This window comes from Gorilla gorilla, chromosome 2 (genome assembly GCF_029281585.2).
Source record: "Gorilla gorilla gorilla isolate KB3781 chromosome 2, NHGRI_mGorGor1-v2.1_pri, whole genome shotgun sequence".
Lineage (NCBI taxonomy): Eukaryota > Metazoa > Chordata > Mammalia > Primates > Hominidae > Gorilla > Gorilla gorilla.
The window spans coordinates 56,193,604-56,221,155 of record NC_086017.1 but is presented as its reverse complement, the minus strand read 5'-3'; the positions used below and the strand labels follow the sequence as shown (position 1 = coordinate 56,221,155).

The 27,552-nt window shown below is 41.4% G+C and overlaps 1 pseudogene; it reads left to right on the top strand.

Annotated features, from left to right (window-relative positions):
* The first annotated feature begins 14,296 nt into the window (after positions 1-14,296).
* LOC101132872 (cytochrome b-c1 complex subunit 2, mitochondrial-like) lies at positions 14,297-27,301 on the top strand (annotated as a pseudogene).
* Positions 27,302-27,552: the final 251 nt, after the last annotated feature.

Sequence of the window (27,552 nt, the reverse complement as noted above, 5' to 3'; positions counted from 1 at the left end):
TTATTATAAGGCTAATATGAAGATTCATATGTAAGTTTTTGTGTCAGTATATGTTTTCAAATTTCTTGGGTACATATCTAGGAGATGGATTGCTGGCTTATATGGTACCCTATGTTTAACTCTCTTTTTTTTGGTAGAAAAGAGGTCTCACTGTGTTACTCAGGCTGGTCTCCAACTCCTGGGCTCAAGCAATCCTCTCACCTCAGCTCCCTAAAGCACTGGGATTGTAGGCATGAGCCACCATGCCCAGGCTTTTTGAGAAACTGCTAAACTGTTTTCCAAACCTGCTGCAAATTTTATATTCCTACCAGCAATGTATGACGGTTACAATTTCCCCAAATCCTTGCCAATACTTGTTATCTGTCTTTTTGATAACAGCCATCCTGGTGAGTGTAAATTGATATCTTGTGTTTTATATTTTGTGTTTTAATTTGTATTTTCCTAATAGATATTGATATTGAGCATCTTTTCATGTGCATATTGACCATTTTTGTATCTTCTTTAGAGAAATGTTTATTCATATCCTTGGCCCATTTTTAAATTGGGCTGTCTTTTTGGTATTGAGTTGTAGGTATTTATGTATTCTGGATGTCAGCCTATTATTAAATATATTGTGTGCAAAAATGTTCTCCCATTTTGTGACTTGTCCTTTCACTTTCTTAATAGTATTGCTTGCAGGACAAAAGTTCTCTTAATTTGGAGGAAGTCCAATTTATCCATTTTTTTCTTTTGTCCTTGATGCTTTTGGTGTCATATATAAAAAACAATTGCCAACTCTCATGTCATTAAGATTTGCTCCTATGCTTTCTTCTAACAGTTTTGTAGTTTTAGCTCTTACATTTAGTTCTATTAGGGTGGTGCAAAAGTAACTGCATTTTTGCCATTAAAAGTAATGGTAGGCCAGGTGTGGTGGCTCATGCCTGTAATCCCAGCACTTTGGGAGGCTGAGGTGGGCAGATCACGAGGTCAAGAGATTGAGACCATCCTGGCTAACATGGTGAAACTCCGTCTCCACTAAAAATACAAAAAAATTACCCAGACGCCTGTAGTCCCAGCTACTCAGGAGGCTGAGGAAGGAGAATGGTGTGAACTCAGGAGGTGGAGCTTGCAGTGAGCTGAGATCACGCCACTGCACTCTGGTCTGGGTGACAGAGCAAGACTCTGTCTCAAAAAAAAAAAAAAACAAGTAATGGTGGTAAGCTGCAATTACTTTTGCACTGCCCTAATATAGTCCATTTGAGTTAATTTTTATATATGGTAGCCATTCAAACTCATTATTTTGCATATAAATATCTAGTTGTCTCAGCAAAATTTCTTGAAAAGACTATTATTTCCTCCATTGATTGATCTTGGCACCCTTGTTGGTATTGTTGTTATTGAGTTGTAGGTGTTCTTTATGTATTCTGGATGTCAGAATACATAAAGAAATAAATTGACCATATATATAAGGTTTTATTTCTAGACTGTCAATTCTACTCCATTCATCCATTGTCTATATTGATCAATATGTCTATCATTATGTCAGTAACACATTGTCTTGATTATTGTAGCTTTGTAAAAAGCCTTAAAATCAACAAGTGTAAGTCCTCCTACTTTCTTCTTTTCAAAGTTTTGACTATTCTGCGTCTCTTGCATTTTCATATAAATTTTATGATCAGCATACCAAATTCTACAGAAACATAGATGAAATTTAATAGAGATGAAGTTCAACCTATAGACAAATTGGGGGAATTTTTCCATCTTAATACTGAGGTTTATTATTTTTTTCTTTATGAGTCCTTCTGTTTTTGCTTTCCCACCACCTCTGGTACAAGGCTTCTATCCTCAAGGTCACTTGGTGGTCTAAAATGACTCTTGCCCTCATGCCCATATTCAGACAGCAGAAAAGAGCAAGTGAGGAAGAAAAAATGTCAATGTATCCCCTTGCAGGGTTTAACCTGTCTTTCCAGTTATTGATATCAGGTTAGAATTTTCCCTTGTCAGAATTTTCCCTAAACCTTTTTCACTCTGATATCCCGTCTTCTTCAACATTTTAAATCCTGGGTTATCAAAGTTTCATTTGTAAGCCTCATATCCCATGCTGTAAGTAAGTCTCGACCCCATAAATTGATGGCTATATTTGCCACATAAGGCTGGAAAGTCCAGAGTGAGCTTAAGGTTGTAAAGATTCTTTAATAAATAAACAGAGTAACCTTAGCTCTCTGAGTGCTAGTGAACTCAGATCGAGTGATTGAATTATGTGGTCTCTACTAGACTGCAGCTTTTCCATGTTTACCAGACCCATCAGTAAACAGTGTTAAAGCATTAGGTATGGGAGAGTGCAATACCGCTTTGAATTGCCTTTTACTTAAAGGAATCCTGATGATATCACAGTCATAACTGAGCAATTGACTGCATTAATTATTAATATGGCAAGCTGAAATAAGTAACAAGAAGTTTAAAAAGAAAATCTGAAAGCATATCTAGAAGGAGAGACTTAAATAATATACTTTAACCATGTGCTTAAAGCCACAGGCAGAATAGCTTAGATCTTGTAATTGAGTTTTCGGGCTGACCAAGTTTATGGACTTCAATCTGGCAAACAGTCTTGAAAACGGTGACTCACTAGCTGGGGAACTCAATTTAGGACTCTTTTAGCAAGTACAAATCAAAGACTATCTAATCAGTGGGTTAAGACAGTGATTCATGCTTATGTTTTCACTACACTTACATACAACTCTTCTTCACTTTCTGAGAAGGGCACTGCCAAGACCAGCGTGGTTGTGGAGACCATAACCCAGAGGTGCTAGAGGAATTCAAGACACACACACAGAAATAAAGGGTGGGGAGTGGGAAATCAGGGGGCTTACGGCTTTCTGAGCTGAAAGCCCTGAACAGAGTTTTACTCCCATATTTATTGACAGCAAGCCAGTGATAAGCATCATTTCTATAGATCATAGATTAACTGAAAGCATTCCTTATGGGAAACAAAGGGATGGGCCAAAACAAAGGGATGGGCTCTGGCTAGCTGTCTGCAGCAGGAACATGTCCTTAAGGCACAGATTGCTCATGCTATCATTTGTGGTTTGGGAATGCCTTTAAGCAGTTTTCTGCCCTGGGTGGGCCAGGTGTTCCTTGCCCTCATTCCAGTAAACCAACAACCTTTAAGCTGGGCATCATGGCCATCACAAACATGTCATGGTGCTGCAGAGATTTTGTTTATGGCCTGTTTTGGGGCCAGTTTATGGCCAGATTTGGGGGCCTGTTCCCAACAGGGCACAACATTTTTACCTTCTAATTTAACAAATATCATTTAATTAGGTTTAAATTTCTTCTTTAAAGGGTAATGTGTGGTTTTACATGCCTAGCTTTTAATTACTCTTCAACTAATTCATGGGCCCTCTGTAATCTCTTTCCCTTCAAAGGTTACTGTTTTACTTAAATTGAATTTGGAAAGCTACATCAGGGATAGGAGAGAGATGACAATAGTGGCCATTATTAGAAAAGATGCTTTTCAAATTCTTACATTTTACTTACATCTTAGCAGAGAATCATAGCCTGAGATGTAACACATGAAATTTTGCAATGGGCTGCCCACAGAGCCAGAGGGCAGTCGTGCAGGTCCTGGGCGGTGGCCACATTGTACTTGCTTAGGCTTTGCCTGTGTCTGTGCTGCTCCCTTGCTCCTTTGCCGGAGGGATGCTGCCGTCCTGGGCAGACCTTGTTGGCTTTGTCGCTGTGAGCTTTTCTGCCTCTGAGCATTTTCTCCTGCCCACTGCCTGCTTGGCCACGTGGTTTTGGCTTCTAATGCCTTTTTCTTATCTTTTTATAAACATACACCTGATTGCCTTGCCGATTTTGCATTACTGAGCAGGTTAAGAGCTCTCCTTCTTCTTCTTTTTTTAGATGGAGTCTTGCTCTGTTGCCCAGGCTGTAGTGCAGTGGTGCAATCTCAGGTCACTGAAAGCTCCAAGCTCCACCTCCTGGGTTCATGCCATTCTCCTGCCTCAGCCTCCCAAGTAGCTGGGGCTACAGGCGCCCACCAACATGCCTGGCTAATTTTTTGTATTTTTAGTGGAGACGTGGTTTCACCATGTTAGCTAGGATGGTCTCGATCTCCTGACCTCATGATCTGCCTGCCTCGGCCTCCCAAAGTGCTGGGATTACAGGCATGAGCCACTGCACACGGCTAAGAGCTCTCCTTCTAATGCTGCCTGCTTAAGACAGGGACTGATAGCTGTAGCGTATCCTCTGTCCTTCTTCCTATCTATTGGAGGAGGAAGCTTAGGTAAGACCTCCATTTCCTCTTTGTTATTTTGGCCCAGTGATATTGGCACTGAGGGAAGGGGAGGTGATAAGGCAGGTGACATTTTCTCCTCCTTTCCCTTTTTAGGCTCTTTTGTGTGTAACAACCAGGGCTGCTCTACTCAAAGCCCCTAACATAAAAGATTTTACTGGGACCTGATGCCTTTGTGCCTGATGTTGTTTAAGATTTCTCCCCACTTGCTCCCAAAGTTCTATGTCTAGCATTCCTTCCTCCAGGAACCATGGGCTTTGTGCTCCGTTATTGACCACACTAGTTTTTAATTCCTTCAACAACTTAAATTCTAGTGGAGAGTGTTCATGAATAAACTGCTGTGGATTATTTGGATCAGGACTTACAGAAATAGGAAAAGCACAAGGTCCTAAGGGCTCTCCAGCTATGACAGCAGAGCATAAAATTCTTTGTACTGGGATCTCTATTTCTGCCACTGAAGGAGATGGTACAGATGTTTCTGCATCTGGGGGAGGTGGTATAGGCCAATTTTTATCCTCCCTCTCCTGTTTTTTATATTCAGTTGGAGCTGTGAGTAGGACAACAAATTCTTTCCAATTTTTAGATTCAGCCTGCTGTTCCGCAGAATAATAAGGAGATAATGGCAGAAGTACAGTATGAACTAAACTCCAAGTGGAGAAAACTGAAGAATCAACTTTAAGACCTTTTTGATGAGCTTGTTTTAATCCTTCTGCTCTATCCCAATTTTCCACATCAAGAGTGCCTGCCTGTGGAAACCATGGGTTATGTGTAATAACCTTTTGTGGCTTCTGCAGGAGGTTAGTGTCAGGCCTCTGAGCCCAAGCTAAGCCATCATATCCCTGTAACCTTCACGTGTACATCCAGATGGCCTGAAGCAACTGAAGAACCACAAAAGAAGTGAAATAGTGAGTTCCTGCCTTAACTGATGACATTCCACCATGCAATTTGTTCCTGCCCCACCCCAACTGATCAATCGACCTTGTGACACTCCTTCCCTGGATGATAAGTCTCAGGATTTCCCCACCCAGCACCTTGTGACCCCCACCTCTGCCCTCAAGAGATAACCACCTCTAACTGTAACTTTCCACTACCTACCCAAATCTTATAAAACTGACCTACCCCTATCTCCCTTTGCTGACTCCTTTTTCAGACTCAGCCCACCTGCACCAAGGTGATTAAAAAGCTTTATTGATAACACAAAGCCTGTTGGTGGACTCTCTTCACATGGATGCACATGACATTTGGTGCTGAAGATCCACGACTCGGGAACTCCTTTGGGAGACCAGTCCCCTGTCCTCACCCTCATTCCGTGAGGAGATCCACCTACAACCTTGGGTCCTCAGATCAGCCCAAGGAACATCTCACCAATTTTAAATTGAGTAAGTGGCCTCTTTTTATTCTCTTTTCCAACTCTCTTGCTATCTCTCCACCCTTCAATCTCTCCCTTCCTTAATTTCAGTTCCTTTCCCTTTCTGGTAGAGACAGAGGAGATGTGTTTTATCTGTGAACTCAAAACTCCAGCGCCGGTCACGGACTCGGGAAGACAGTCTCCCTTTGGTGTCTAATCACTGCAGGGACACCTGCCTGATTATTCACCCACATTTCAGAGGTGTCTGATCACTGTGGGGATGACTGCCTTGATCCATCACCTTGGTGGCAAGTACCACCTACCCTGGCTGATGAGTACCACCACCCCCTCTCTCTGTGTCTCTATCCTCTCTTTTCTCTAAACTTACCTTTTTATTATGGGCAGCCTTCCACCCTCCATTCCTCCTTCTTCTGCCTTAGCCTGTGTTCTAAAAAACCTAAAACCTCTTTAACTCTCACCTGACCTAAAACCTAAGCATCTTATTTTCTTCTGCAACACCACTTGGCCCCAATACAAACTCAATAATTGTTCCAAATGGCCAGAAAACGGCACTTTCGATTTCTCCACCCTACAAGACCTAGATAATTTTTGTCATAAAATGGGCAAATGGTCTGAGGTGCCTGACGTCCAGGCATTCTTTACACATCACTCCCTTCCTAGTCTCTGCTCCCAATGCGACTTTCCCAAATCTTTCTTCTTTCTCTCCTGTCTGTTCCTTCAGTCTCCACACCAAGCTCTGAGTCCTTTGAATCCTTCTTTTCTATGAACCCATCTAACCTCTCTCCTCCTCCCCAGGCTGCTCCTCACCAGGCCGCTCCTCACCAGGCCAAGCCAGGTCCCAATTCTTCCTCAGCCTCTGCTCCCCTACGCTGTAATCCTTCTATCACCTCCCCTCCTCACACCCAGTCCAGCTTATGGTTTCATTCCATGACTAGCACTCCTCCACTTGCCCAACAATTTCCTCTTAGAGAGGTGGCAAGAGCTGAAGGCATAGTCAAGATTAATGTTCCTTTTACTTTATCTGACCTCTCCCAAATTAGTTAGCATTTAGGCTCTTTTTTTTCCATCAAATATGAAAATGCAGCCCAGTTCATGGTCCCTTTGGCAACAACTCTTAGACAATTTACTGCCCTAGGTCCAGAGGGGCCAGAAGGCTGTCTTACTCTCAACATGCATTTTATTACCCAATCCACTCCCAACATTAAAAAAGCTTCAAAAATTAGATTATGGCCCTCAAACCCCACAACAGGACTTAATTAACCTCACCTTCAAGGTGTACAATAATAGAGAAGAGACAGCCAAGTGGCAATGTATTTCTGAGTTGCAATTACTTGCCTCTGCTGTGAGAGAAACCTCAGCCACATCTCCAGCACACAAGAACTTCAAAACACCTAAACCACAGTGGTCAGGCATTCCTCCAGGATCTTGCTTCAGGTGCTAGAAATCTGGCCACTGGGCCAAGGAATGCCTGCAGCCCAGGATTCCTCCTAAACTGTATCCCATCTGTGTGGGACCCCATTGGAAATCGGACTGTCCAACTTGCCCATCAGCCACTCCCAGAGCCCCTGGAACTCTGGCCCAAGGCTCTCTGACTGACTCCTTCCCAGATCTTCTCAGCTTAGCAGCTGAAGACTGACACTGCCTGATCGCCTCAGAAGCCTCCTGGATCATCACAGACACTTTGGGTAACTCTTACAGTGGAGGGTAAGTCTGTCCCTTTCTTAATCAATATGGAGGCTACCCACTCCATATTACTTTCGTTTCAAGGGCCTGTTTTCCTTGCCTCCATAACTGTTGTGGGTATTGATGGTCAGGCTGCTAAACCTCTTAAAACTCCCCAACTCTGGTGCCAACTTGGACAACATTCTTTTATGCACTCCTTTTTAGTTATTCCCACCTGCCCAGCTCCCTTATTAAATTGAGACATTTTAACTAAATTATCTGCTTCCCTGACTATTCCTGGGCTACAGCCACACCTCATTGCCGCCCTTTTCCCCAGTTCAAAGCCTCCTTCACAACCTCCCCTCCTGACTCCCTATCTTAACCCACAAGTATGGGATACCTCTACTCCCTCCTTGGTGACCGATCACGCACCCCTACCATCCCATTAAAACCTAATTACCCTTACCCTGCTCAATGCCAGTATCCCATCCCACGACAGGCTTTGAAGGGACTAAAGCCTATCCAGGATCTTCGGCTTATCAACCAAATTGTCTTGCCTATCCACTCTGTGGTGCCAAACCCATATACTCTCCTATCCTCAATACCTCCCTCCACAACCCATTATTCTGTTCTGGATCTCGAAGATGCTTTCTTTACTATTCCTTTGCACCCTTCACCCCAGCCTCTCTTCACTTACACTTGGACTGACCCTGACACCCATCAGTCTCAGCAACTTACCTGGGCTGTACTGCCACAAGGCTTCAGGGACAGCCTCCATTACTTCAGTCAAGCCCTTTCTCATGATATACTTTTCTGTCCATCTGCTTGTCACCTTATTTAATATTTTGATGGCCTTCTACTTTATAGCCCCTCCTATGAATCTTCCCAACAGGACACCCTCCTGCTCCTCCAACATCTATTCTCAAGGGAATATCGTGTATCCCCCTCCAAAGCCCAAATTTCTTCCTCATCCGTTACCTATTGGCATAATTCTTCATAAAAATACACGTGTTCTCCCTCCTGATCTGTTTCCGGCTAATCTCCCAAACCCCAATCCCTTCTACAAAGCAACAAATCCTTTCCGTCCTAGGCATGGTTGGGTACTTTCACCTTTGGATACCTGGTTTTGCCATCCTGACTAAACCATTACATAAACTCACAAAAGGAAACCTAGCTGACACCATAGATCCTAAATCCTTTCCCCACTCCTCTTTATGTTCCTTAAAAACAGCCCTAGAAGCTACTCCCACACTAGCTCTCCCTAACTCATCCCAACCCTTTTCATTACACACAGCCAAAGTACAAGGCTGTGCGGTCAGAATCCTTACACAAGAGCTGGGACAGTGCCCTGTAGCCTTTCTGTCTAAACAGATTGGCCTTACTGTTTTAGGCTGGCTCTCATGTCTGTGTGTGGCAGCTGCTACTGCTTTAATACTTTTAAAGGCCCTCAAAATCACAAACTATGATCAACTCAGTCTCTACAGTTCTCATAACTTTCAAAATGTATTTTCTTCCTCACACCTGATGCATATACTTTCTGCTGCTCTCCCCCTCCCCCGGCTCCTTCAGTTAAACTCACTCTTTGTTGAGTCTCCCACAATTACCATTGTTCCTGGCCTGGACTTCAATCTGGCCTCCCACATTATTCCTGATACCACACCTGATCCCCATGACTGTATCTCTCTGATCCACCTAGCATTCACTCCATTTCCCCATATTTCCTTCTTTCCTGTTCCTCACTCTGATCACACTTGGTTTATTGATGGCAGTTCCACTAGGCCTAATCACCACTCACCAGCAAAGGCAGGCTATGCTATAGTATCTTTCACATCTATCATTGAGGCTACCACTCTGCCCCACTCCACTCCCTCTCAGCAAGCCGAACTCATTGCCTTAACTCGAGCCCTCACTCTTGCAAAAGGATTGTGTGTCAGTATTTATACTGACTCTAAATATGCCTTCCATATTCTCCACCTCCATTCTGTTATATGGCCTGAAAGAGGTTTCCTCACTATACGAGGGTCCTCCATCATTAATGCCTTCTTCATAAAAACTCTTCTTAAAGCTGCTCTACTTCCAAGGAAGCTAGGGTCATTCACTGCAAGCGCCATCAAAAGGCATCAGATCCCATCTCTCAGGGCAATGCTTATGCTGATAAGGTAGCTAAAGGAGCAGCTAGCATTCCAACTTCTGTCCCTCATGGCCAGTTTTTCTCCTTCTCATCAGTCACTCCCACCTACCCTCCCACTGAAACTTCCACCTATCAATCTCTTCCCACACATGGCAAATGGTTCCTGGACCAAGGAAAATTCCTCCTTCCAGCCTCACAGCCTCATTCCATTCTATCATCCTTTCGTAACCTCTTCCATGTGGGTTACAAGCCACTAGCCCTCCTCTTAGAACCTCTCATTTCCTTTAAGACATTTGCCCTACATTTCACTCCATCCTTGGCTACCTTTCCCTTGTTCTTCAGACTCTCCTCCTAGCCCCCCCTTCTTGTTTACTTATACCCAATCCCATGAATAGCAATGAAAGTTTGCTTGTAGACACTATGTGCTTTCTCATACACCATAAAAGTTGAACCTCCCCCTCTACCCAGTAGCCCCATTAATCCCCATTACAACCTCTAACAGCTGCTGCCCTCACTAGATCCCTGAGTCTGGGTGCAAGACACCTCTTTTGGTGCTCCCTCTCGTCTTTTCCCTTTACATTTCCAGTTTTTGCCTTACAAAGTTCTCTTCTTCCTCTGTGGCTCCTCCATCTACATGTGTCTACCTATTAATTGGACAGGCAAATGTACACTAGTTTTCCTTACCCCCCAAAATCAATTTGCAAATAGGACCGAACAGCTTCCTGTTCCCCTCATGACACCAACACTTCACCACTATTTTGTTTTATTTTACTTATTAATATAAGAAGACAGGAATAGGTCTCAACTTACTCACTGCTAAAAAAGGAGGACTCTGTATATTTTAAATGAAGAGTGTTGTTTTTACCTAAATCAATCTGGCCTGGTATATGACAACCTAATAGAGCCCCAAAACTCATTGTCCAGGCAAATAATTACACTGGACCCCCTTGGGCACTCTCTAATTGGATGTCCTGTGTCCTCCCAATTCTTAATCCTTTAATGCCTGTTTTTCTCCTTCTCTTATTTGGACCTTGTGTCTTCCGTTTAGTTTCTCCATTCATACAAAACCACATCCAGGTCATCACCAATCATTCTATATGACAAATGCTCCTTCTAACAACCCCAGAATATCACCCCTTACCGCAAAATTTTTCTTCAGCTTAATCTCTCCGACTCTAGATTCCCACACCACCCTGATCATGCTTGAAGCAGCCCTGAGAAACTTTGCCCCTTATCTCTCCATACCACCCCCAAAAATTTTTGCTGCCCCAACACTTAACCACTATTTTGTTTTGTTTTTCTTATTAATATAAAAAGACAGGAATGTCAGATCTCTGAGCCCAACCTAAGCCATCATATCCCCTGTGAGCTGCACTATACATCCAGATGGCCTGAAACAACTGAAGAACCACAAAAGAAGTGAAATAGTCAGTTCCTGCCTTAAGTGATGACATTCCACCATTGCGATTTGTTCCTGCCCCACCCCAACTGATCAATTGACCTTGCGACACTCCTGTCCCAGAAAAAGAGTCTCATGATTTCCCCACCCAGCACCTTGTGACCCCTGCCTCTGCCCGCAAGAGATAACCACTTTTAACTGTAACTTTCCACTACCTACCCAAATCCTATAAAACTGCCCCACCTCTATCTCCCTTTGCTGACTCCTTTTTTGGACTCAGCCCACCTGCACCAAGGTGATTAAAAAGCTTTATTGCTCACACAAAGCCTGTTGGTGGACTCTCTTCACACGGATGCATGTGATAGTTAGTGTCTGCAAATTAACCTAAGCTCCAGACTGTTTCAATACAACTTTAAGCAACGCACACAATGTTTTTCTTTAATAGACAAATTCTTCCCCTTGTTACCCTGATTCAGAAAATTTCCCGTTCCCAGTACTTCTTTAAAGCACTGCTCCCAGTATCTCTTTAGGGCACTGATCAATACCTCTTTAGGTAACTGACCTTATATCCGCTGCTGGCAGACTCGTCCCAGGGTCCTTGTTCACCTTGTCAATTTCTGTTCCTCTGCTCCAGCAGACCTTCTTCGTTCACGTCCTCAAAGTCCCATGTTCGGATGACACTTGTTGAGAGCCTGAATCTGTTGCTGCTCAGGGCACCAGTATGTAACCTGCACGGACCTAGTGGAACTGAACAAAGGGGGCAAATGTGAGAATAAAAGACAAGAGACAAAAGAGTATATTTGGAAGAAGGGGTCAGGGGGCAACTTGCCTCTAGTGGACAAGGGCCCTGAGCTTTACACAGCCCTCTGTATTTATTAGGCAAAAAAGATAGTGAGAAGCGGGGTGGAATAAGGTGCCAGCTGCCCTGTCCAGAGTAGGCTTGCAAGACTGCATTCTCTAGATATTGCAGTAGATTACCTCAGGCACCAGGGAGTGATTGCCTCCAACAAACCTTCTGTTGGCAGGACCAGTTGTGAGTTTGCTCACATCCTGCATTCGTGATAAACAGTTTGCTGTTTGATCATATAGCCTCCAGTGGAATGCTGAGTTGGTCATGTCCCATGGGACTTTGGCTCCCTATACCTTATGGCTTGGTGCTGTCCTCATGAAAGTAAGTGAGTTCTCAAGAGATCTGGCTGTGGTAACTTGTGGCTCCTCACCCTGCACTCTCTCTCTAGCTTCCTTTCTCACCATGTGATGTGCCAGCTCTCCCTTAACCTTCTGCCTTGAGCAAATCTTCTTGGGGCCTCTCTGGAAGCTGAGCAGATGCCAGCACCATGCTTCCTGTGAAGCCTGCAGAATTGTGAGCCAATTAAACTTCTTTTCTTTATAAATTACCCAATCTCAGGTATTTCTCTATAGCAATGCAAGAACCACCTAACATATGCCATTTGATTTCTTCATGAATCATGGAATTTTGGATTGTATTTTCATTTTGAATAAAATAGTATTTTTGGTCTTTCTCTCCCCACTTAGCTATTTTGTGGTTTCTTCATCTAGCCCACTTGCCCAGACTAGGCCTTGTGTGAGTGGTTCAAAACACTTGTCCTGAGAGGATATTGGGGGTATAACAGGTGGCCTGTTTCAGTGCTTGGTTTCCAAACGATGTCTGGGTCCTCCTGCCTCTTTAGGTCTGCTACTCTGTAAAAGATATAGCCCTGGTAAGGAGCCAGCAGCAACTCCTTCTTTCAGGAGTGTTAGAGCCTCATCCTAGCTTTTGAGTTTAAGCACTGAGGCTGACTCCAATCCCCATCTCTCAAGCATGTACTTTTAATAACTGCTATCATTGGAATATTTGTCTCATCAAAAACTCATGCTGAAATTTAATCCCCCATGTGGCAGTATTGAGAGGTGGAGTCTTTAAGAGGTGTTTGGGTCATGAAGGCTCTGCCCTCATGAATGAATTAATCCATTCATGGATTAATTGGCAAATCAGTTAATGGATTAATGGGTTATCATGAGAGTGGGACTGATAGCTTTATAAAAGGAGGAAGAAAGACCTGACCTAGTATGCTCAGTCCCCTCACTGAGGGTGGTATGCCTGATACCACCTCAAGACTCTGCAGAGTATCCCCACCAGCAAGAAGGCACTTGTCAATTGCAGCCCTCAACTTTTGACTTCTCAGTTTCCCTAACTGCAAGACATAAATTCCTTTCCTTTATAAAGCACCCAGTTTCAGATATTCTGTTATAAGCAACAGAAAATAAATGAAAACAGTATCTATTACCCATCAGAAACCACATTCCTACCTGCCATTGCCTTCTTCCAAACCTGGGCTCAACGGGCATGTGGTTTAGCCCTGCTTACCACCTTAATTTTCTATTCCACTTCTGGTTCCTTAAGGTATTGTTTTAGAGCCTGAATTTGTCTTTTTGGAGAAAATTTGTCTTTTGGAGCTCAGAAGATGGCTCAATGACTTTATTCTCTGTTGTGCTATTTCTGATTTCTGGTGTGCAGTGGTTAATATATATCTATATCTTCACAGCACGAAGGGCACAGCAAAGGTTGAAGTTACTGAGTCATCTTGACCAGAAATCAATGTGTTCAAAGAACTAAAAGAAGGTCAGTGTTCCCAGAGCAGAATTAGCTGGGGGGAATGTAGTGTGAAGGTGTGTGGAGCTGGAAAAGACCAGACCACATAATGCCTTGTTTAAAAGAATTTAAATGTAAGGTAAACTCATAAAGGCTTTTGAGGAGGAGCATGCAGAAGGGAATCAAGAAACTCTGTCTCCCAGAATCCTTCTCCTTGTAAATATTTTATTTGACTTCCCCTTTCTGTATTAGGGATCACCAAAGAGAAAAATTTGCCTATGATTCAGAAGGCAGACGGGAAGAAAGGCCATTATTCTCAGAAGATTGTGGCAGCTAGACACAAGGGAATTTAGCCTTCTCTCTCAGGTCTTGCTTCACTGTCAATAGAACCCGGAGTTTTATTGTTCATAAAGTATTATCTCAGGGCCTCATTTCATTACCTGGGGCTCTGGGGGATGTGAGACTACCTAGGAGATTTTTATTATATTTTTACCATCTTTTCCTCTCTGATTCATTAACTTGGCCAATAAATATTTAGCTGGCTTCAAAATCAGGTGGATGAGTGTGGATGAGTTTACAGAGATAAATCAGTCATGTGTAATGACTAGCCCTTGGAATATTTCATTAAATTATCCTCTATAGCTTCACATTGACCATAATAAGATGTTTGTCCTTAAGAGGATGACAAATGTGTAAAGCTGGAGAAATTTTAATACAAAACAACGTAAGATAATAGCCACAAACGCAGACATCTGTGCTTTGGAGAGCCGAGAGGAGGGAAAACCTCTCGATGGGGATTTCATGAAAGGCTTCATGAAGGAAAGGGCATTTGAGATGAGCCCTGTAGGATTTTTAAATCTACAGAGATGGCGAAGGAGGACATCGCAGGTAGAAGAAATGGAAATGCATGAACAAAGACATGGAGAAAGAAAGTGGAAAGCATGAAGTATGTGGTGGAGGCATGTCACTTAGGACAGGCTAAAACGTTAGACTGGTCCATGAAGGTCATGGAAGACCTTGAATCATAAGTTTAGGAGTTTTAGGCAATGAGGAGGAACAGAAGATTTTTAATTCTAACTCTGCCTTAAGAAATTGGTGCTTTAGTAAGGCAAATCTGGTGGAGATAAGAAGTCTAGATTAAAGCCAAAGAAACCAACTGGGCGGATGAGTTAGGAGGCGGTTATGTGTTAACTGGTTTGAGCTAATTGGAGAGAAGGCAGTGGCAGAGGAAGAAAGGATAAATGTAGATTAAAAGCTAAAAGGGAAATGAATGGGACTGTGTGTATGTTATGGATTAGGAATATCAGTGAAGATATTGGAGTCAGAATTTCAGTTCTTATTCATTTGCCACATATGCCTGATTAGCCTTGCAAATTAGGGTGTCCAGAGCTTCACCACTCAAAGCGTTGTCCACACACTGGTGGCATCAGCATCACTTGGGACCTTGTTAGAAATGCACTTTCATGGGTCCCCACCCCAGCCTACAGAATCAGAAACTCTTGGGGTGGGACAATCTGTGTTTTAACAAGCTTTCCAGGTGATTCCAATGCACACCAAGATTTGAAAACCATTGGTCTAAAGAGAAGGGGTTTTCTTAGTAGAAAGTATTAGATGTACAGTCAAGAGCACTGGGTAGGAGTCAGTGCTGCCCCTCAGTGACCTGGATGACCAAGTAGAACCCACAAAGCCTCCCTGGGCAGGCAAGCCCAGAAGCCAGACAGCCTACATTCTAAGCACAGCTATGCCGAGCTTACCTGGTGGTCCTGGGAGGGCAACTTGTTCTCTCTGAGACTCAGCTTCTACCTGACAGGATTGTATATAAGGACGTAGAAGATGGGAGGTCTTAGTATTATTATTTCCTCATCAATTACACAATTGACCTAGCACTCCATGCTTCTAAGAATGATCTGAAAGGACACTCTAGTTGTCACCATTTTATCGAGAAGTGACGTGCCTTGGGGTAGCTATGCTGGTTTATAAGGCAGAAGACTCAATTGCAGTTTTGATCCTGCCCTCTCTGGACCTGCCACCCCAACAATCATTTACTCTCTTTTGAACCTATCTTTGAACCCATAAAACAGGTGTTTCAATATCTGACTTTCTAGCCTCACAGAGATTTTGAGAAGACTATCCTCAAATTTAACAAGAGCATAAAGCTCTTTTGTAAATTGTGAAATACATTTTAGTTATTATTCATGCTATTATAATGAAGAAAAGGAATATTATTTCTTTGATCAGTGGATCTCAAACCTTAGTGCACCAGAATTCCCTGGTGGGCTTGTTAGGACTGGCCTGCATTTCCAGAGTTTCTGATTGCATAGATCTGGGGTGGGGCTGAGAAGGTGCACTTCTGATGAGTTTCCAGGTAATGTTGCTGCTGATTGGGTACTTTCTGTGAGACCCACAGACTGAGATGTAAACCTGGTACTGAGGAAAGCTCAAGGGAGAGTTGCCAATCCAATGTAATAAATACATCATGTTGATATGGGGGGTCCAGAAAAAAAGAGCCCTGGAGAGATGTCAGAAAATGACGTTTGTAGCTTTGTCTCTGATCCTATTAGCTCGGTGACCCTGGGGGAGCTCCAGAGGTCTCTTATCCTGTGTTCCTCTCTAAGATGGGAGGGATGAACACAGACAATTTTAAGAAAAACCCTTTCAGATCTAACACACCTTTAGTCAAGAAATTACCCAGCTCTCTAGTTCAAGTTGTCTGAATTCTCAACCAGAAGAACGCAGAGATCTATTTTTCTCAAAACTTTCCCATTGACTATTTTTCCCCTTTTTTGATGGAGTAGTAAGGGAAGAGGGGGCAGTTCTGGATTTTCTTTGTAAGACAATTTAATTTCCATTCCTCTTTTCTTTGTAACTAGAATTTTACCTTCCTCTTTTGGTTTCTTACTTCTGAGTCTTGCCTTCTCTGAAATGTTTCAGTTCCCTCTCATGTATTTTTAGACCAACTTTCTATCTTTCAACAGATGTGGCAAGCATACTTTTTGCCTAGCTCTTTAGGGGACAGGACCCCAGAAGAAGACCCCCTTCTGGGAATAGACATGAGAGGGGTCCCCAAACTCCATCCTTTCAAGGCTTCTGGTTTTAAGCGCTGGTTTTGGGTTTATCTTATAAACGAGGATGGAATCTTCTTGTGAAGTCGTTAATTGGAGTAAAGGAAAAACCATTTCATTCAGTAATGTTCAGTCAATTTTGATTAAGATTTTTGGCCTCTTCTGGGACCTTGCTTTATTTTTCATTCTTTCCTTTGCCATTTTTTTTTCTTTTGAGACGGAGTCTCGCTCTGTCGCCCAGGCTGGAGTGCAGTGGCGTGATCTCGGCTCACTGCAAGCTCCACCTTCCAGGTTCACACCATTCTCCTGCCTCAGCCTCCCGAGTAGCTGGGACTACAGGTGTCCACCACCACGCCCAGTGAATTTTTTGTATTTTTAGTAGAGACGGGGTTTCACTGTTTTAGCCAGGATGGTCTCGATCTCCTGACCTCATGATCTGCCCGCCTCGGCCTCCCAAAGTGCTGGGATTACAGGCGTGAGCCACCACGCCCGGCCTCCTTTGCCATTTTTTAACACCTATACAAAACTAAAAGTATATTCAGCACACTCAATATATTATACCTGCCAGATACTTCTTATCCTCTATCTTTTCATTCTAATCTCTCAGAATTGCTGCCAATTAAGTTAATAAAATGGTCTCTTGCTTAGAAAACTTCTGAAGTTCTTTAACCTTGAGAACATATTACAAAGTCTTTCAGGCTGTGAAAGACTGAAAACTTTGGCTCTAAGATTGGAACAAGACAAGGATGTCTACTTTCACCACTTCTATTCAACCTGGTAGTGGAAGTCTTAGCCAGAACAATTAGGCAAGAAAAAGACATAAAAGGCATTGCAACGGGAAGGGGTGGAGTAAAATTATCTCTGTTTGTAGGTGACATGATCTTTTATGTAGAAAACCCTAAAGATTCATAGAATGAATCTGTTAGAACTAACATGAATTTGTTAAAGCTGCAGGATACAAAATCAACACACAAAAAATGAGTTGCATTTTTATGTACTAACAATGCACAATCCCCCCTACCGCCAAATTAAGAAAACAATTCAATGTGCAATAGCATCAAAAAGTAGAAAATACTTAGAAGTATACCTAACCAGGTAGCAAAAACTTATACACTGAAAACTACAAAAGTAGCTCAAAGAAACAGAAAAAATAAATAAAAATAGCCTAGTTCATTGATTGGAAGATTTAATGTTGTTAAATGTCAATACTACCCAAAACAATCTACAGATTTAATGCAATCTGTTTAAAAATTTCAATGATTTTTTTTTTGCAGAAATAGAAAAATCCATCCTGAAATTCATATGGACTATCAAGGGACCTTGAATAGCCAAAACAACCTTGAAAATGAACAAAGCTGGAGGTCTTAAGATTTCTGACTTCAAAACTTACTACAAAGTTATGATGAGCAAAATGGTGGTACTAGAATAAAGAAAGACATAGGGACCAATAGAATAGAATAGAATAGAATAGAATAGAGAGCCCAGAAATAAACCCTCACATATATGGTCAAATTATGTTTTACAAGGGTGCCAAGACCATTCGATAGGAAAGGGACAGTCTTTTCAATGAATGGTGGTGGGGAAATTGGATATCCACATACAAAAAGTAAAATAAAATAAAAATTGGATTCTTATTTTATACGATGCACAAAAATTAACTCAAAATAGGCAAATACCTAAATACAAGAGCTGTAACTACAAAACTCTTAGAAGGAAGCATGGGAAAAAGCTTTATGACGTTGGATTTGGCAACTGTTTCTTGGATAGGACACCAAAAGCACAGGCAACAAAAGAAACAAAAATAGATTAATTGGGCTTCATCCAAATTAAAAATTATTTTGTATCAAAGAACACTATCAACAGAGTAAAAAGGGCAACCCATGGAAAGGAAGAAAATATTTATAAATCATATCTGATAAGGGATTAGTATACAAGAGGTATAAAGAACACTTTCAAATCAAAAAGAATAACAAAAAGCAACTGGATTAAAAAATGAGCAAAGGACTTGCATAGACATTTCTTCAAAGAAGAAAATGGCCAATAAGCACTTGAAAGATGCTCAATATCACTGATCATTAGGGAAATATAAATCAAAACCACAATGAAATACCACTTCATACCCACTAGGATGACTATTATCTAAAAAGCAAAAAATAGCCTGGGTGCAGTGGCTCATACCTGTAATCCCAGCACTTTGGGAGGCTGAGGCGGGTGGATCACTTGAGGTCAGGAGTTCAAGACCAGCCTGACCAACATGATGAAACCTCATCGCTACTAAAAAAAATGCAAAAATTACCTGGGCATGGTGGTGGGCACCTGTAATTCCATTTACTTGGGAGGCTGAGGGAGGAGAATCACTTGAACATGGGAGGCAGAGGTGGCAGTGAGCTGAGATCACCCTGCTGCACTCCAGCCTAGGTGACAGAGTGAGACTCTGTCTCAGAATAAATACATAAATAAATAAGAAACAGAAAATAAAAAATGTTGGTAAGAATGTGGAGAAATTGGAACCTTTGTGAATTGCTGATGGAAATGTAAAATGATGTACACTGTGGAAAACAATGTAGCAGTTCCAAAAAAAATTAAACATAAAATTACCATATGATCCATATAAACAATGAATTGAAAGCAGTACTCAACCAGATGTCTGTACACTCAGGTTCACAGCAGCATTTTTCACAATAGTCAAAAGATGGGAGGAACTCAACTGTCTGTTGATAGACAAATGAATAAAGATGTTATTTACAGATACAACAGAATATTATTCAGCCTTAAAAACAAAGAAAATTCTGACACATGCTAAAATGTGGGTGAGCCTTAGGAGGTTGTGCTAAGTGAACTATACCAGTCATAATAGGGCAAATGCTGTGATTCCACTTATATAAGTTACCTAGAGTAGTCAAATTCATAGCGACAGAAAGTAGAATGGTGATTGCCAGGGCCTAGAAGGAGGGGGAGAGGAATAGTTAGTGACTAATGACAACAGAGGTTCAGTTTTGCAAGATGAAGAGTTCTGGAAGTAGACGGTAGTGATGGTTGCACAACAATGTGAATGTAGTTAATGCCACAGAATTGTACATTTAAAGTGGCTAAAATGGTGAATTTTATGTCATATATATTGTACTACAATTTAAAAAATCAGACCAAATTTGACCATGTTGTAAGTGGGTAGAGCTGGAAGGGATCTTTCTGGTTATGTGGTGCAACCCACCCATATTACAGCTGAAGAGACTGAATGAGGTCCTGAGACTGGCATGACTTGATCAAGATGGCGTAGCCACTAGTGACAGAGCCAAACCAGTCTTCTAATACACTACACTAAACTCTCATGTGGTTTCTTCAACTAGCCTTCTTGCATCTGACTCCATCACACCTCCTTGATAAAAATACAAATGCCTAGACCCTATCTTATTTCAGAGAACCTGGGCATCCAGATGATTCTGATCAACACCAGCGTTCAAGAACCATTGCACTAATGGGTAACTTCAGATGCTTTAGGGGATGAGCTCTAGGCTGTAGGAACACAGCCAAGCAACTCATCCACTGGTCAGAAGCAAGGAGGTTCATTTTCACTCATTCCTTCAGTCATTCAACAAACTGAGTGTTTACTATGTGCTAGGTGTGATTTTGAATACTGGTGGCATGAGTTTACAGAGATAAATCAGTCATAGGTTCTTCCCTCAAGAATTTCACAGTTTAATGGTGAAGAAAGATACTAAATTGATAATTGGAATAATGTGATCAGTACCTGAAGCTCACACTTTCAAAGAAATAAGACATCCACATTTATAATCCACCAAATCTTCAGGGAACAGCTATTCTGGGTCAGGTGGTAAGGTTACAGAAATGAATAGGACAGAGTCCCTGTCCCCTGGAAACTTCGAGGCTAGTGAATGAAAAGGAAATGTGAACAGGTTGGCTAATTATGGTTCCTTGGAGTCCTGGATGATAACTAAGAGAAGACAGGACTTTTCTGATTCATGGATGCTTGGAATTGATGCCTGGTGAATCACCATGGAAACAGGATTGATTCTCATTCATGAAGATAGTTCTAACAAATATTTTTAAGCACCTAATTAATATTTTCTCCAGCTCTGTCCCAGTTATGCTCTGTCCATGGTCATAATCCACATCCCACAGAAAATCAGATAGTCTGTTTTCACGTTGGTGATAAAGACATACTTGAGACTGAGCAATTTACAAAAGGAGGAGGTTTAATGAACTTAAAAGTTCCACATGGTTGGGGAGGCCTCACAATCATGGCGGAAGGTGAAAGGCATGTCTCACATGGTGGCAGACAAGAGAAGAGAGCTTGTGCAGGGAAACTCCCCTTTATAAAACCATCAGATCTTGTGAGACTTATTCAGTATCATGAAAACAGCATGGGAAAGACCTGCCCCCATGATTCAATTACCTCCCACCGGGTGCCTCCCACAACACATGGGAGTTCAAGATGAGATTTGGATGGGGACACAGCCAAACCATATCACCAGAGGAGGGGAGAGTTTTGATGTTTAATGATTTTAACAGGGTTCCATGTTCTTTTGACATTCCATGGCCTATAACACTACTGGTGTTGTCCCCAACCACTCCAGCTCCAATGTCATAATATTTCAAATCCATATGGGTCCTAAGTCCTGAATTACAAAGGCTTTATGCTCCACAGGAGGGAAATGTGCATCTTGCCTTTCCTAGAAGCCTGCAGCTCACTTCAAGTGGAAAGGAGTCATTCCTCTGACTTCCGTCTGCTTTAATGGTAAGGCCCAGAACTACATGGCCAAGATCTGGGTTGTGAGAAAAGTTAGGTAGGACTCTGGGGTCTTCAGCTGTAAGTGCTGTTGTGATGAGCTTAGTAGTAAGGTCATCCACCTGAAGTAGCATGTGTTTCAATCTCAGCCTTTGATTTGTTTCAGCAAACATAACCAAATGAAAAGAGGAAGGTATTATTTCTAACTTCAGGAATGAGGAACCAGTGTATAACTCACATTCAATAAAGCATTACCACCAAGCATTAGACATTTGTCATTTTTTATTTTTAAAAACAATGAAATCATTGTATTTGTGAGCACTAAGGATACTATTTCACACACTTTTCTTTTTACATCTGTAATTTTTCCTTGGCCCTATTCTGTACAAAATCCACAAGAATTTCCTCCTTCTTCTCCTATATAAAAATCCATTTTTTCTCTTGCATTTGCTCTAAAGTAATTCATGAAATTATCCAATGTGGTATCGGTTGTGGTGATGAGCTGGTAAGTGCTGAAGACTGAGGGAGGTGCTGTGAGGACTGACATATTGAGGCTCCCTGTCCTTAAGAAGGATGTTCTCTGGGGAAGGAGGTGAATTTAACAGACCTGGAGGGGCAACCAACAATCCTACATCACCTTATCTGTATAACAATGAAGCTCGGATTTATGCATAAGACTGCATTGTACTTCATTTATGTTCATGAAGGATACTGATCTGTTGTTTTCCTACACTGTCTCTGTATGATTTTGGTATCAGGGTAATGCTAGTTTCATAGAATGAGTTGGAGAGTATCTCCTCCGCATCAATTTTATGAAAGACATTGTGGAGAATTATTACTGTTTCCTGTTTGATTGTCCAGTAGAATTTACCACTGAAGCCATATGGGTCTAGAGTTTGCTTTGTGGGAAGACTTTTAACTATACTTTCAATTTTTTTTTTTTTTTTTTGAGACGGAGTCTTGTTCTGTTGCCCAGGCTGAAGTGCAGTGGTGCGATCTCGGCTCACCACAACTTTGCCTCCCGGGTTCAAGCAATTCTCCTGCCTCAGTCTCCTGAGTAGCTGGGATTACAGGCACGCACCACCAAGCCTGGCTAATTTTTGTATTTTTAGTAGAGACAGGGTTTCACCATGTTAGTCAGGCTGGTCTCAAACTCCTGACCTCGTGATCCGCCTTCCTAGCCCTCCCAAAGTGCTGGGATTAAAGGCTTGAGCCACTGCGCCTGGCCTCAAATTTGTAATAGCTATAAGACTATTCAATTTATGAGTATTTTAGGTGAGCTTTGGTTGTTTGTGTCTTTCAAGAAATTTGTTTTATCTAAGTTGCCTAATTTATAGTCATAAAATTATTCAAAGTATGCCCTTATACTTTTTATATCTGTAGGATCTGTAGTGATATTGCCTCTCTCATTCTTAATACTGGTAATTTGTGTCTTCTCTCTTTTTTACTTGATCAATCTGGCTAGAGTTTTATCAATTTTATAGATCTGCTTAAAGAATCAGCTGTTTGGTTTGATTTTTTTTCTTTTGTTTTCTATTCATTGATTTCTGCTCTTATCTTTATAATTTCCTTTCTTTTGTTTACTTTGGCTTTAGCTTATCCTGCTTTTTCTATTTTCTTAAAGTAAAAGCTGAGGTCATTGATTTGAAACCTTTTTTATTTTTTAATATAGGAATTTGGTGCTATCAATTTTCCTATAAGCATTTCTTTAGTCTTACCCCACAAATAGATTTCAATTTGGAGTGAAGTAAAAGCAAAACAAATGCAGAAATATATTGTCTTGGAAAATCCTTAGGACAAAAATGGGAGATAGATCATCTTCCATTAAGTACAACATAGTCATTCAGGACCTTTGAAGATGGTTATGTGGTTGGGTTGCTAGTAGGGACTAGGGTACAGTCAAACCTCTGGTCACAAAGCTGAATGGTAACTGTGGTTTCTGAAAAAGAGCACCTTTTCATAATTTGCCTGAAAGGATCCTACAGCTGCTCTGTCAATGTTTGTTTTCATTATTGGAAAAGATCACTTCTGTTTTGTTTTTTGTTCAGCTTAAGAAGTGATTGGCTCACTTTGAGGAACCTTATAAGACAAAAAACAGATATCTTTATGTTGAAGTTTTCTTATCAGATGAGGCTGGATAATAATCTGTGGCCTGTTAAATGTTGTAAATATTTTCTTGTAATCTACCTTGCTTAACAAGTTGCCTATATATTTTTTTCTAGGAAAGGTGAAAAAAAAAACAAAGAAAGATTGCTTATATTTTTAACTTATTTTTATCATATTTGTCTTCATTTATTCATTTATTACTTCTGTGTTTTGCTTAGTAAGACCTTTTCTATTTCAAAGGAATAAAAATATTCTTCTTTTTTTTCTAGTAGTTTTAGAATTTTATTTTTTACATTTAAATATTTCATCTGTCTGGAATCTATTTTTTGCATATGATACAAAGTAGGAGTTTCACTTTATTTCTCACCAATGTATAACCAATTTTACCCAACACCATTTATTGAATAACCCATCTTTTCCCAACTGATCTGAAGGACCATCTTCATTATATACAAAGCACCTATAAATATATGAGTTTCCTGTGACTATCTGTCTTATTTTGTTCACTTGTTTGCTCATTTCTGCCCTCATGTTAATTACTATTGCTTTATAATACATTGTGGTATCTGGAAGGAAGAGATTTTATTCTCTTTCTTTTTCAAATATTGTTTGGTACCTCACATATTATTTTCCACGTAAACTTGGAATCACTTTGTCTAGTTTTTTAAAATCCTGTTGAATTGCGTTGAGTTTATAATTTAACTTGAGGAGAATGAATATCTTTACGATAGCAGTCTTTCTATCCAGGAACATGGTAGGATGCTACATTTATTCAAGTCCTTTTTTATGTGATTCTGTTATTTAACTAATTAGATTTCATTTCCTACTTTGTGCTAATTGCCATTTCAATAAGGCACATCTTTAGCATCCTTATTCAAGTAACTGATAAATCATTGACTGGAAAATAGTTTGATATAATGCATTACAGCTTACTACTAAAGACTGTCTTTGAGAGTAAAATTAACTCATTAGTCAACTATGCTTGGATACTGCTGTTAAACTAGTCTTCATTTCTAATTTAGCCTAGCCATCCCACAGGATTCAATCCAATCCTATCCAACCCAATTCAATCCAATTAAATGGACCTCTCATTACTTGAGTTCCACATGCTAAGGTATGTATAGGCAGCAGAGAGTCTGCCAAATATCTTCTTGTCAATCAGCTTCATCAGGCATTCCTGGAATTATCTATCAAGTAATTTTGTTGACAAAGGGAAATGTGGTTGGTGTGGCATGAACTGTTTTTAGTGGATACGTGCTGTCCTATAATGTAAGAATTGGTTGCTCTGCTGGAGGAGTATGGTGGCACTAGGCCAAGGGATTAAGCAACAACAAAACTAGGGATGGGCAAGTGTAGTAAAACTGGGAAGTTGTTGCCTAAGCATGCATGAGAAGAAGTTAACCAGAAGCTCATTGGCATTGTAGACAGACAGCAGGGAGATTCAGTCAGTGACTGGGGGTGGAAATGAACAAGCAATATTCAAGAAGTTCACAAACTTTGGACACTGAGTTTAGTAGAATGTGTAAGTGTTTGTTTCGTAAGTCTCTTACGGTCTAGCCAGAGGAAAAGGACATAAAAAATAAACAGGAACTTCCAGGAAGATAGAGTAGAAGTATTTTTCCATATTTCTCTTATTAAATATGACTAAATCCCTGATCTAAAACAAATAAGAAAACTCCAAAAGGTGGAGCAGATTAGCTAGAGACGTTGGGACCCAAGAAACCATACGGTAGTAACATCACTGGATTTTCTCTGTGTCTCACACATCCCAGACTGCGCTGGAGAAGCTAGGAACCTGGAAATACAACAGGTAAACACAAAAAAATACTTCCAACAAAAGTCTGCTCTTTCTAGCCAAAGGGCTAGAAAGACAGAAAACTTTTGGACCTCAAATACTCCACTCTAGCCAAGCAGTACAGAGACAGCTATGGCCCCACACCCACCCATGCTGCCAAAGGCCCATTGGGAGCAAGACTTCCACCCTCGACAGGCTATATTGAGGCCTTCAAATCTCTCTTCACTCCTGTAGCAGGATGGTATCAGCGAAGGCCAGGTAGGGAGCTGGGGCTTTCATCCCTATCAGGCAGTAATGTGGCCCGCTTCCTCCTCCCTGTAGCATCAGTGGGACAACGTGGCAAGTCTGGACTTCAGCTCCCACCCAGCAGTAACAAAGCTTCCCTCCCACTCCCTACTCGGGTTGTTTTAGAGCAGGAGGGCTAGTGGAGAGGCAGGACATTTGCCACCACCCAAAAGTAATGTAGTATCAGTGGAGGCTGCATGGGAATAGTAGCAAGCCACCAGGACAGTATTAGCAGAAACCTAGTGGGGACTCCCACCCTCACCAGCAGTAACAGGAGCCTCTCCCCACTTTGGGTATCAATGGAGACCAAGTGGATAATCGACTTCTACCCCTACCTGGCGGTAATGAAGCAGTGCCACCCCTTTCCCTGCCAGAGCAGTGTCAAAGGAAACGAGCTAAAATAGAGGTTTTAAATAAGAAATAGAAAATATAAAGAACTACATGGAAATTATAGAAAATACATTTAAAAACTTGCTGAATGGTCCTTTAAGCCAGAAGTTACTATGGGTCACGAACAATCTCGAGACTTTATTCCCTCTTTTTGAGACTTTATTCCCTCAAAGTTGCCCCCAAAGTTAAAGCCACAGCTACCCCCACAGGAGTGGCTCCACATCATCAGGACCTTGAGATCATCAAATTTCCAAATGGTTTTGTGATTTCTCCTTTGGAAAACTATGCCCTGCATCAAGAATTGGTTTGTTCATTAAAGCAGGCAGTAGCTATGAGGACTCCAACAATTTAGTAACTTCTCATTTGCTGTGTCTTGCATCCAGTTTGACTACGAAAGGAGCTTCATTTTTCAAGATAGCCCATGACATTGAAGCAGCTGGTGGTAAATTAAGTGTAATTGCAACAAGAGAAAACATAGCTTACATCATGGAATGTCTGCAGAGTGATATTGATATTCTAATGGAGTTCCTGCTCAGTGTCGCCACAGCACCAGGATTTGGTCATTGGGAAGTAGACGCCTTCAGTCTCAGCTAAGGATAGAGAAAGCTGTGAATTTTCAGAATCCACAGGCACATGTCATTGAAAATTTGCATACTGAAGCTTATTGGGATGCCTTGGCTAATTCCTTGTATTGTCCTGGCTATAGGATTGGAAAAGTGACATGGGAAGAGTTACATTATTATGTTTAGAACCACTTCACAAGTGCAAGAATGGCTTGGTTGGACTTGGTGTGAGTCACCCTGTTCTAAAGCAAGTTGCTGAATAGTTTCTCAACAGGAGGGGTGGGTTTCTTTTGTCTGGTACAAAAGCCAAATACTGTGGAGGTGAAATTCAGGAACAAAATGGAGACAGTCTTGTCCATGCTTGCTCTTGTAGCAGAAAGTGCTGCCACAAGAAGGGCACAGCAAATGCATTTAGTGTTTTTCAGCATATCAAGAGGGACACCATATGTCAAGGGGCACAGTGATGCCACCAGCTATCTATAGCAGGCTATTGCCAAGGCAATTCACCAGCCACTTGCTATTTCTGTTTTTAATGCTAGTTACTCCAATTTTGGACTCTTCAGGATGTACATTGTCTTCCAGGCTGCAGCTGCTGGAGATGTTATCAAGGCTGCCTATAACCAAGTGGAAACAATTGCTCAAGAAAAGCTTTTCAATGTCCAGGCTGCCAAGAACAAACTGAAAGCTGGATACCAAATATAAGTGAAGTCTTCTGAGGGTTTCATAGAAGAAGTCAGGCCCCAGGCTGTAGTTACTGGTTCTTACAAGCCAATATCACCAGTCCTTCAGTAGATTAGTTGGTTGGCTAGTGCTGTCATCATCAATTCTGCAAAGAAGTTTGCTTCTGGCTAGAAACAAACTTCTACTTGTTAATGGCAACAAGTGGAAATTTGGAACATACACCTTTGGTTGATGAGTTGTAATACAGAAGCACATATTATAGGAAAGGGCTGAACATTCTCTCAGCCCAGAGCCTCAAACACATGAAAGCCAGAAGTATCTAACATTTATCTTTGTGTGTTTTGTTTTTTTTTTTTTACAATGAGGTAAAATGCCTTAAAGCATAAATGTAGGCAATTATTCCCAGCTTACCTAAAGTCAATAAAACATTTTGCTTAAATGTTAGAAAAAAACTGACTGGATGGGTTCAAGAGCAGAATGGAGGAGACAGAGA